The following is a 13654-nucleotide window of genomic DNA, read 5'->3' as shown; positions in this document are numbered from 1 at the left end:
GACATAGTCCCTCAAAACAATATGGCTCAAGATCAAGATTTTTGTCCCTCCTGTAACTACTCCTATACCTATTGTATGTGTTAGAAGGCTGAATCTTATATGGCTTTGAAAATCTAGAAACTTGCAGAAAAAGAATCATACAAGGAGGACCAATTTAAAGATGCCTCAGATATGCAAAGACAGGGTGATTGCTCTTTTATGAATCATCAGATGGAGGAGCATTATAATGTAAACCAGGATTCCATTGCTCATAACACTAGAAGCAAAAGAAGAGCTATGGAAGATGTTGTCCCTCCTCCTCCCAATCAAGCTTCAACTTCAAATGCGGTATCTCATGAGAAATAAACAAATAATCAATCAAGTACCTTTCAACAACAAAGGCAAAATCATGGCAGAAAGGATGCAAGTGATCCTTAGGCTATTCCATCTCAACCTCATACAATCACAACTCCCAAGGGTTCTACCAAAACACCTGCTATGACATTCAGTGTGGTAGAGAAAATGAAGAAGACAAATGTGAATATTTCCATGTGGGATGCTATTGCTACTATACCCATACAAAAGAGGTTGCTGCAGCAAGAATTGGAATAAATTGAACCAAAGGATCACACACTCAGCATGGAAAGTGCCACAATCCTAGTACAACCATCAAGGGAGGTAGAAACAAGTAAAAAGGTTAGACCTCCTCCATTCTATCTTTCTCTAATTATAGGGGTCAAACTAGTTCATAATTGCATGATTGATTCAGGGGCTAGCAGTTCGATGATGCCTAGGTGTGTTGCTAATGCTTTGGGAATGAAATATGAGCCCATTGTTAGGGATGTATTACAGTTGGATGGTAGTACTGTCAAGACTATAGGGGTCCTTAGGAATGTGGAGATGGCCTTACATGCATGCCTTGGTTGTACTGTAACCCAAGATATCTCTGTTGCTGAGATCAAGCCATGTTTTGCCATCTGTCTATCAAGAGACTTTACTGCCCTATAAGGAAACTCAAGTGCGAAAAAAAATTCCTACACTAATATCATAAGGAAAGTATGATGAAAATCTTGTTAAAATATTCTACACTTACAGATTCAATATCATGTAAACAACAATATTGCATCCAACCATGCATACAAAAAATAGACAGAGAAAGAAACACATAACACAGATTTTCTGGTAGGAAAAAACCTTTCAGTAAAAGAACCCCACCCCTTCAGAACCTTCATAATGTATTATCTTCAGCACAAGGTTACAATACACTTGTAATGCAAGTTCAACAGCAACAAAAGAAGACTCTAGTAGCACCTGAGTACCTGCATACTCTCCTCTTCCACTCTATTCCATTTACAACATGCAATACTCCTTTTATGAACATCTTAAGACCCAAAAAAATGCCCACAAAGGAGTTGGGAATTTTTCATGGCTCAACCACCAAGAACCATGCACAATGCCACATGTACATCCAATACCAAGAAAAGGACATCCATCCCTTGAATAGGCAATGATAGCTTGTCATAGAATCTGCCAAAAATAGCAGTCACAAGAGAAGTGTAAGGGAATCCATCATACCAACCTATTTTTGGCATATTCTCTTACACACACCAACCACTCATTCTTGGGCACCCAAATAGGCCTCATGTCATAAGATGCTCTTACACCTATCATAGCTCATTCCTTAAATAGCTCTTACACATCATAGGAATCTGTCATAACCATTTCAGCCATGATCTCCTTCACACACTTCAAGATGCCGACACATGTAAGTGATCAACATGCCAACTAGACATGTACACTCACATTTACATATTATTTGCAAAAATGCATTTTACAAAACAAATAATAATAAGAATAGGAATTATACAAGGTTGAGACACCTTATTCCTAACATTCTCCCACTTGTCGAACACCTTGTAAGAGCAACAACAATATAACAGGAACTGACCGCTATAGGCCAAAAGGCCCATAGACTCCGAACACCATCTGAACTTCTCAGTGCCCACTGGTTTCATTAATGCATCTGCAACATTCTTCACAGTATCTACCTTCTCCAAATTTACCTTTCCATCTTCCACCATATCTCTCACAAAGTGAAGCTGCGCATCAATGTGCTTCGTTCTGGCATGGAAAGTTAGATTCTTCGCAAGGCAAATAGCACTCTGACTATCACACCAAATACTAATCTATTCTGCATCAACACCAACATCAGAACACAATCTCTTAAGCCAAATGGCTTCCTTACAAGCATGAGCAGTAGCCATGTACTCAACTAATGTAGTGGACAAAGCAACCACAAGTTGTCGCTTACTCATCCAACTGATGGCACCACCAAACATAGTGAACACATAAGCACTGGTTAATCTCCTGCGGTCAATATCACCTACCCAATCTAAATCCACAAACCCATGAATACAAACTAAATGTGGAGAACCAAAAGAGTTACCATGATAACATATGGAGTAATTTGACGTATCCCTCAAATATTTGAATACTCACTTAACTGCATCCCAATGTACCCATCCAGGATTAACCATAAAATGACTCAGGACTCCCATTGCTTGGGCAATGTCTAGTCTAGTACAGACCATAGCATACATAAGACTGCCAACTGCACTAGCATAAGGTACTCTACTCATGTCCTCCACCTCACTAGGAGATTTTGGACAATCATCTACAGATAACTTTGTTCCCATAGAAATAGGAACACATAGTGGTCTACAATTTGCCATGCTGAACCTGTCCAACATAGATTTCACATACTTACTCTGACTCAACCAAAGTTTTCTGTTAGACTTGTCTCTACTGATTTCCATACCCAAAATGTACCTAGCTGCCCCAAGATCTTTGATCTCAAACTGTGCTGACAACTAAGATTTAAAATTAGAAATCATACCCTTACCCTTCGCAAACAACAACATATCATCAACATATAATGCAACAATAAGAAGGCGATCATTTTCAACTCTGAAATAAACACAATGATCTAATTTTGATCTTACAAATCCAATTGAAAACACAAAGGCATCAAACTTAATTTACCACATCCTAGGAGATTGCTTCAAACCATATAGAGATTTCTTTAATCTGCAAACTAAGGATTCTTTACCTTTAACAATGTAGTGCTTAGGCTGTGACATATAAATCTCTTCCTCCAAATCACCATGAAGGAAAGCTGTCTTCACATCCATCTGTTCTATTTCTAAATCATATGATGCAGCAAGAGATAACATAAATCTAATGGATGTCAACTTTGCAACAGGAGAGAATATTTCACCATAATCTATTCCCTCTACCTGTGAATACCCCTTTGCAACCAATCTAGCTTGGTACCTTTCAACACTGCCATCTGCACAAAATTTCTTCTTGAACACCCATTTACAGCCAACAAATTTTCTCCCTTTAGGAAAAGGTACAAGATACCAATTTTTGTTTTTCTCTAATGAATCCATCTCATCATCCATAGCCTCAATCCAGGAACCTGCATCTTCCATGCCCAAAGCCTCTTTCAAAGATCTAGGCTCATCAGTGTTAGTAATCAAAGCAAAAGCACAACTGGAATCTAACATAGAATAACCAAACCTTTCTGGTTGCTTTCTTTCTCTCGTGGATCTCCTCAAGGGCTAAGGTTGAGGTTTTTCTTCCTCTTTTTCTAAACTATTAGAGCTGCTAGAGCTCTCCTCATCATTAGACCCAACATGGTCTCTCTGTTCAGTCTTCTCAGGGGTAGAAGGCAACTGAACAACATCTTTTTCCTTTTCTTTTTCTTCTGGTTGTAGCACAATAGGAGAAGATGTTAGCTCTCTAAAAATAACATTTCTACTATACAACACCTTACTAGTCACAGGATCCCAAAGCTTGTATCCTTTCACACTAGTACTGTACCCAATGAAAATACATTTAACAACTTTGTTTTCCAACTTAGATCTTTTCTCCTTTGGAACATGTGCATAAGCTTCACAACCAAAAACATGAAGATGTCTAATTGAAGGCTTCTTACCAGACCACACCTTCATGGGTGTCTTACCAACAAGGGCTAATGTAGCAGATCTATTAACCAGATAGCAAGCAGTGGCCACAGCTTCGGCCCAAAACCTTTGTTCTAAACCAACTCCACTAAGCATACTCCTAGCCTTCTCCATTAGTGTCCTATTCATTCTCTCTGCAACTCAATTTTTTTTTGGGGTATAAGGAGTTGTCTTATGCCTCTCGATACCTTATTCTTTACAAAACTGTTCAAACTCTGCTGAGCAAAACTCACCACCATTGTCAGTTCTCACACACTTAATCTTCTTACTAGTTTGATTCTCTACAAGGGCTTTAAATTCCTTGAATCGACTAAAGACTTGTGTCTTACTTTTAAGGAAATAAATCCATGTCCTTCTATTATAATCATCTATGAAAGATACAAAAAATACATACTTGGAGATAGAAGGAACTTTTATAAGACCAAATACATCAGAATGAATAAGATCCAAAACATTAGAAGATTAGTGAGAACTAGAGTAAAACTGAACACGATTTTGTTTACCATAGATACAGTGTTCAAAAAAGTCAAACTCGAGATTGCAATCATTTAACCCCTCAACAAGATTTTTATTTTTCAGGGTTTTGAGACCCTTCTCACCAATGCGGCCAAATCTCATATGCCACAACATTGTCTTTTCTGCAAGAAGCTTTCCTTCCAAAGTGTTTGCATTGCCATCGGAACCAATAACCATAGAATTCTTCACTGCTCGTTTAGATGGTGAGGATGAAGAACTATTACATAGAGGAATACATGCATCTAGCTGAAATAAGGTACCTCTCCTAGTACCCCTTGCAAGCACTTTTATCCTCTAATCATCTTACATCCTTCTTTCGAAAAAACAACTTGCACACCTACATCATTCAACATACTTACAGATAATAAGTTTTGTACCAAACCTGGAATGTGCATAACTCCATTGATTCCCTTTACTCGTCCATCAGGAAATTTGATAGTGACCCTTTCGCGTCCAACTATCTTTAGGTGAGAATCATCACCCAAGTACACCTTTCCACCATCGAACTCTTCATATCTTGAGAACCAGTTTCGATGAGAGGTCATGTGAAAAGATGCACCTAAGTCAACCAACCACACATCATCAGATGCATGGGCTACCAAAGCTACGATGAATGCATCGCCATGTTCTTGAGATTTTTCAAAACCAGAATCTAACGCTTTCTTCTTCTTCTTAGGCTCTTCATAGTCTTTACAAAAGTGCCCTGTCTTATCACAGTTCCAACATTTTTCCTTGGACTTATTTGAAGTCTTTGACTTCCCACGAGATTTGGATCTACCCTTATTGTTAGACTTATTGTCATTTTTCTTCCCTCTTTCTGTGGATCTCCCATGAATAGCAAAGGCTTCTTTTTCCGAAACAGAAGCCTTTCTCTGCATCTCCTCTGATAGCAGCGAAGACACCACATCATCCATTTTTAAGGTGACTAATGTGCCTTCGAGAGCCATTACAAGTATTGGAAATATTCAAGATATGACAAGTTACTGAGAGGGGAGGGGTGAATCAGTAACTTCTAAAATTTCAAACAATAAAACTGTATACTGATATATTCATCATTCATCCAAGTAACCTATGAAACAAAATCATTTGCAACACTTCAACACACAGATTTGGTGACCCAAAAACCTTCCAAATAGAAAGTAAAACTGGGGTGGGGATGAAACCCACAAGCTTCGTTACTGCAGTATGAAGTTGGCCGATTAAGGCTTACAATGACCACTTCTGGTGATCTGCCCTATTAGGAGCACAAAGGATCGCTAGATCCACCTTGTTAGAGGATTTCCAAACATACAATAAAGTATGCACTCTGTTAGGAGATTTACAAAAGACTCTTAAGTCTACCTTGTTAGAGGATTTGCAAAAAACTGATTCACCTGTTAGAATGAAACAGTGGATCTGATTACAACTGATTGCTGATAAGATCCGCTATGCTCTGATTCACCTTGATGTGATAGATAAAACTTTTTTGCTTCAAAATTTGACCTGCTGAATATCTTCACAATTCAGCCCACATACTTTCACACACATGTATTTCTTTTGTACTTTCACACTTTCACATTTCCACTCATTACTATTGCCATAACTGTTCGTTTGAATGATACAATACATTGCATATATATACTATCCATATAAATAATACATGCAAGGTCGGCTAAACAATACATGCAAGGTCGGATAAAACAACAAGTGCAAATCTCTATACAAAGTCGGCCCAAGGTAAAAACTCGGGTTCACTGAACTGACTCGGTGTCCTTCTGATACTTGGCGTCCACTGCATTACTCGGCATCGTCATGCACTCGGTAGAAGTGAAGGCACGGTTCATACTAAACACTTTGAATAGTTCTGAACTTGGTAACCACTGGAGACTCGGTAGAAGAGATGTCACTTGGTGAATACTTTTATCTGAACTGTTGCTCGGTGATCAAAGGAAATACTTGATAGAACCTTGTGACTCGGTGATAGTTAATTTCCTTGATATCCGTCTGAGCACGGTAAAAATTAATTTCCTTGATAACCTCAGGAGCTCGATTATCATGAAGTTCTTGGTTACATCTTAGTACATCTTTACTCGGTCAAAACTGATTCCTTTCTTTATCTTGAACACTTGATAAATACTGATTGCTTTGTTCACCTTGATCACTCGGTAAACACTGATTGCTTTGTTTACCTTGATTACTTGGTAAACACTGACTTCTTATTACTCGGTAAACACTGACTTCTTTGTTCACCTTGATTACTCGGTAAACACTGACTTCTAGGTAAAGCTTGGTTTCCGGTGTGAGCTCGGTAAGTATTCAGAATCCAATAAGTGTTGTAACTAATGACAAAAATGTATCATAATGCCAACAATCTCCCCCTTTGGCATTAGTGACAAAAACACTTATGAGACAAAATTTATCTGACATGCTGATGACTGATTCTGAATATACATAGCTTCGTTATATACAACTCCCCCATAGAATAGCTTTTATATACAACTCCCCCATAGAATGTACATACATTTTTTTTACATGAGCTGTATATCTCTTCCTTTGTAAAAATTTTGAAAACACTTATTCACCCATAGTATACATATTCACCCATAGTATACATATCCAACAATAATCTCCCCCTTTTTGACAATAATGCCAAAGAATAAAGAATATATATACTTATATGGAAACACCAAAATGAGAGATGAACTCTGAATGTACCTGGAGAATAAGCTGGAGAGTCTTATCCCAATTCTCTTGCAAAATTTTGCAGGTAGAAAGAGCTATTTGAATTTCAGCCGAAAGTTCAATCACATGATCTGCAATGGAGAAGTTATTATCATGGATTAATGTCTTTGAATGTGCAATATGCTTCTGCATTGAATCCATGATGGGAAGGATCATGTTTTGGATATCTATTAATGTAGATCGGATCCTTGCCTCTTCCCTCAATAGCTCTGCCTGCTTCTCTGACAAAAAATTAATTTTAAGGTGATGAGATGAGCTTGAACTGGGGTCAAGCTTCAAGTTCTGTGTGCTTACCTTCAGATCTTCATCAATTTTATTTAGTTTTTCTCTTATTCCTTTAGTGTATTCGGTAACATCACAAAGTTTAGTAAAAAGAGATGTTACATTATTAAAAGAATTTTCCATATCCGCCAAAACTGAGGTTAATGCAACCTGATTTATTGCAATGTTCTGGGCAATGTGCCCTAATACCTTATTATCAAATTTCTTTTCTGCACGCTCAATTAGCTTTTCTTGTCCGGAGGCATCTTCATTGAATTTATTAACTGCCTCTTCTAGTTGAATCAAAATGTGTTGAGAAGTATCAACATCAACACCTATAGCCTCAGTAATTATGTTTCGGGCTTCCTCAATTATCCTATATTCCTTATCCCTTTCTGATCTTAACTACATCTGAGTAGCCTTTTTCTCAATAAGTTGACTAGCATACCTCATTTCTTCAATGGTAGCATTATCAAAGTCAATCTTTGGAATTACTATCTCTGTGTCCAAGTCAATATCTTCAGGAATTTCCTTTCCAGTGATCATAAGTCTTAATGGTTGCTTTTGTTTGACTTCTGGATGACTAGTTTGACCTTTGGAATAGACACAACAGTAGAGATAGAAGGACTAGCAGTAAAAATTGGGATGTTTGAGGTTTGAGTGCCAATAGAAGTATGTACAGGGTCAAAAATTTGAGTGCAGGCCAAAAATGGTGATACACTTGGTAATATAGTATCTGAGCTCACTGTGCCTGAAGTAGATGGCAACAAAATTGTAGAACAAAATTGAGTTGTCAAAATTTGAGAACTTACAGCAATGCCAACTGATGATGATAGAGTCGAGGAGGCTAACTCGGTAGATGAAAAGGGGTGCAGCTCGGTAGACGAAGAGGGATGCAGCTCGGTAGATGAAGTGGTAGTCACTTCCACTGATGATACCTGGAGCTGAGATATGACAGGTGTAGATGGTAAAACTGGTGTAGATGATCCTGCTGAAGCTGACTCCAACCTTGATGATGTCATAGGTTTGTCTGGGGAGTGAGGAAGGGATGCAATAACTGCTGCCGCAATTTTTACCGTATCATCCTCCTTATCTTCCTCTTCAGCTTCTTCCTCTTTTTCTTCTTCCTCCTTTTCTTCCATCATTGCATGCAACTCTCCTGGTGTAACTGTGATGGATGGAGTGCTATCTGATTCATCACTGCTGTTGCTGCTGTCATCATCCTTTATTTCTACTAGGTCTACACTGGGCTTATGTAGATGATAGATGTTTTTCCACATGTTTGTAGCATCATTTACAACATGCTCTATATCTTTGATCAAAACTAAACAAGTGTGGAATCTGATCATCATTTTACCTTCATAGGTTTTCAATTCAGATTTTACCTCTGCTCTAGTGAGACTAGGCCGAAGATTCTTCAGGGATTGCTCATATATATCTTTTACCGTCTTGGTGGCTAATTCCCATCTTGGCTGTACTCTCTCCAGTAGTTCTTTAGGGATATGAGGAGCAATCTGGTCCGGGGAGTATTTCCATTTTCCCATTTTGTTAAGTACCAGTTCCTCAATTTGCATTTTCTCTGCATCAGTCCTTGTCTCAAATCTCAATGCTTTGAAATTTGCAATGCCAGCTCCTTCTTCCAATGTTTTGAGCCTCTGCTCGAATGTAGGTGTAGGTTTGACCAATACAGGTTCCCGAATACCTTTTCTCGTTCTTCGAGTGAATACTACAGTAGGCTGCTTCTTGGGCTTGGTAATGATTACCTTGCCTTTCTTCTTTGCCGGTTGCTCTTTCTCTGATTCTTTTTCTCCTTCTTTTTCTTCTTCACTTTCTTTATCTTCACCTTTTCCCTCGGTGACCATAAGAGAACTCATTTCTATTTTTAGTTTGGCCATTTTCCTTTTACCTTTGCTGATGGCCTGTGGAATTTCGATTTCCAGTTCAATTCTGGCCTTTGCTTCATCATAAGTACCAAAAATTCGTTGCCTTGGGTCTACTGGCTCATTTACCAGTGCTTCAATGATATCCCTGGTTTCATCAATATTTACCTCATATGGAAGAGGTTTTACCCATGCAACTCGGGGTCTAACTGCCTGTATGTATACCTTGTCATAGTCAACCATAAAACAGACATCATCCTTATACTCTTCAATAAGTTTTGGGGGTATTCTGAATCTGTTGTTCATCCTTTCCTTGAAATCTTCAAAATAATTGTCCATTACTTTGTCAAAATTCATACCCATATCTGCTATGAATTCATTTATTTGATACAAAATTGGAGTATCTTTCCTCCATACAACTGTACCTTTGGATGGAAAGAATTTCTGTACATAGAAGAATAAACAAACTAGCAAAGAACCAAATTTACAAGGGTTTGTCTTTGCAGTCCTTATGCTTTCCATGTTTTTATTGAATTGTTTTAATAATACATCTGCTAGGTCAAACTCCATATTTTTCTTTACAATTTTATATGCCAAATCTACAGCTTCGCAAGGTACACTATTCAGCCTGCTGGAACTATACAATTTGTATGCAATAACATAAATACCAAATTTCAGTTCTATATCTGAAACATTGTTGAGTTTTAAACCTCTGCCATCCCATTCGGCTTGGGTTTTCTTCTGTAACTCATCCCGTCCTAGGGTTTTGGTGGTTTTGGCTTTGCTGAGCATTGGGAGACCCGTGATTTTGTGAATCATCTTCTTGGTTATCAAAACTGGTTGTTCCAACCACAACTGACCATTATGTACTCGGCTCAAGATATACCTCACCCATTTCACTTGGAAACTTCTTGGTAGATGCGGGATATGGGTTAAGCCTTTGGTTTCCAAATGTTTGAACTCAGGTTTTAGGGTTCCATCCATGCATAACTCGGCTAGGGTGCTATCCATATCTAGTGTCCCTATTTCTTGCACAGTACACTTGAAATGAGTATGAATATCATGGATTAGAAGTACCTTTGGAGGAATTTGTGATTGAGCTCCATGCGGGTTGAGTGATTCAGCGATGGCAGGAACAAGCTTGAACGTCGGTGCCTTCCATTCCATTCCCTTCACAAGCATTTCGGATCCTTTCTTCACCTTGCCGCTGCTGGTGCTTGCGGAAGCCATTGCTGCTCGGTGAGTAAGAAGATTTCGTAAGAATACTTCGCTAGAAAATTTCTTTGACTCACTTGAATTCGCTTGAAAGCCCTCTTTTGTAAATCTCGAATTCGCGGTGAAAAAATGAGGTTGAAATCTGCCCTTTTGATGAAAAATTCGTCATTAATGTTCAGCACGGAGGTAGCTGCGATTGACAGGCTGTCATCCACTAGCTCGGCTTAAACTTCGCAACTCGGTGACCAAAAGAAAATAGGTTAATCCGCCCTTAACTCGGTAAGAGAAGAACCAACCATGCTTGGTAAGTGCAACTTGGTGAAAGAATCCTTATTGCACCCGACTGAGCTCGGTAAGGTCATGTACCGACCATGATCCTGATGTATCTGAAATACTAATTTGATCATATTTTCATTCTAGGACTGCTTAGGATATTGCTTGTGGATACAGCCCTGGTCTTATCCTGATGAGTCTTAATTGGAAATGGGAGAGTCACTCACCTCTTGAGTGACCATTCCATCACTTGAGTTATCTGGCTCGGTAGACTTAGAAATCCATTGCTGCTTCATTTGCTTCCGAATATTGTCTACTTTGATTTTCTTCTCATCCTCAACTTTCTTTATGTTCATGCAGTTTTTAGATATATGACCAAGTTCTGTACATGTATAACATCTTATAGTGGTATCCCTTTTTCTTAGGTGATGCCTTGCACAGTTTATGCCAGTATGACCATATTCTCCACAATAATGACATCTGCACCAAGTGTTGTAGTCCCAACCAAATATTGCTTTGACAAGTTGTTCAGCTGGATTAAAAGATTTGAATTTGCATTATGATGCCTTATGACCTTGCTTTTGGCATTTGTGACATTTACCTTCAAATTTCGGTTTCCTTTTGCATTCATTGGCTTTGTGTCCATGCTGATTGCAATTGTAGCATTTTCCATTAAATTTGCCTTTTCCATTGCTCCAACATCTGTTAGATGTATGACCTAACTTACCACAGTGGCTGCAAGTAGGTTTTTGATTCTTTTGAGTACCCTGTTTGGAGGATTCACCTTCTTCCTTGTATCCAAGGCCTGCTTTACCATTTTGTTTATGAAAGTTTTCTTCATTTTGCAGATTCAATTGATCCATGTCTTTTTGAGATTTTACCATTCTCTCATTGACTTTTTTTTCAGAGATTAGATCACTTTGTAAGCTTGCATTGATTTGTCTTTCAGTAATTAAGTCATTTCTCAAAATCTCATTCTCAGATCTTAGATTCATAATTTCTTCATTTGCATTAGATAACTGAGTTACAAGATTTTCAAGCTGAGAGGATTGATTATTCCTTACCTCTAAGTCTTCAGCTGCCTTGTTCCTTTGCTCCAAGATTTCGCATAGCCTGATGGACTGGATTCCTTGTTCCCTTTTGAGCTTTCTTACTTCTTCCTGCAGAGATCCATTCTTTTCTAAGAGTTCTTTGATTGCTTTGTCAGCTTCATCTGAACTATTTGATGGTGAGAGATCTTCAATCTTTTCTTCAACATACTGATGGTCATTCATTTGCATTGCAAGTTCTTTTCTTCTTTTCAAGGATTGTAAAAGATGCTCTTTTGCTTCATTGAGTTAAGCCATGGCCATTTTCAGATCTAGCTTTTCATTCTCAATAGTTTTGTCAAGTTTGAATATCTCCATTGTCCTTGATCTTTGCTCAAGCTGTGAAGCTTTTATCTTGAGAACCTTATAGCTCTGATACCAATTATTGGAAATATTCAAGATATGACAAGTTACTGAGAGGGGAGGGGTGAATCAGTAACTTCTAAAATTTCAAACAATAAAATTGTATACTGATATATTCATCATTCATCCAAGTAACCTATGAAACAAAATCATTTGCAACACTTGAACACACAGATTTGGTGACCCAGAAACCTTCCAAATAGAAAGTAAAACTGGGGTGGGGATGAAACCCACAAGCTTCGTTACTGCAGTATGAAGTTGGCCGGTTAAGGCTTACAATGACCACTTCTGGTGATCTGCCCTGTTAGGAGCACAAAGGATCGCTAGATCCACCTTGTTAGAGGATTTCCAAACATACAATAAAGTATGCACTCTGTTAGGAGATTTACAAAAGACTGTTAAGTCTACCTTGTTAGAGGATTTGCAAAAAACTGATTCACCTGTTAGAATGAAACAGTGGATCTGATTACAACTGATTGCTGATAAGATCCGCTATGCTCTGATTCACCTTGATGTGATAGATAAAACTTTTCTGCTTCAAAATTCGACCTGCTGAATATCTTCACAATTCAGCCCACATACTTTCGCACGCATGTATTTCTTTTGTACTTTCACACTTTCACATTTCCACTCATTACTATTGCCATAACCGTTCGTTTGAATGATACAATACATTGCATATATATACTATCCATATAAATAATACATGCAAGGTTGGCTAAACAATACATGCAAGGTCGGCTAAAACAACAAGTGCAAATCTCTATACAAAGTCGGCCCAAGGTAAAAACTCGGGTTCACTGAACTGACTTGGTGTCCTTCTGATACTCGGCGTCCACTGCGTTACTCGGCATCGTCATGCACTCGGTAGAAGTGAAGGCACGGTTCATACTAAACACTTCAAATAGTTCTGAACTCGGTAACCACTGGAGACTCGGTAGAAGAGATGTCACTCGGTGAATACTTTTATCTGAACTGTTGCTCGGTGATCAAAGGAAATACTTGATAGAACCTTGTGACTCGATGATAGTTAATTTCCTTGATATCCATCTGAGCTCAGTAAAAATTAATTTCCTTGATAACCTCAGGAGCTTAGTTATCATGAAGTTCTCGGTTACATCTTAGTACATCTTTACTCGGTCAAAACTAATTCCTTTCTTTATCTTGAAGACTCGATAAATACTGATTGCTTTGTTCACCTTGATCACTCGGTAAACACTGATTGCTTTGTTTACCTTGATTACTCGGTAAACACTGACTTCTTATTACTCGGTAAACACTGACTTCTTTGTTCACCTTGATTACTCGGTAAACACTGACTTCTAGGTAA

The sequence above is a fragment of the Cupressus sempervirens genome, chromosome 3 (assembly GCF_028749045.1).
Source record: "Cupressus sempervirens isolate cs-2001-9-10 chromosome 3, ASM2874904v1, whole genome shotgun sequence".
Lineage (NCBI taxonomy): Eukaryota > Viridiplantae > Streptophyta > Pinopsida > Cupressales > Cupressaceae > Cupressus > Cupressus sempervirens.
Note: the sequence above shows the minus strand (reverse complement) of the source record.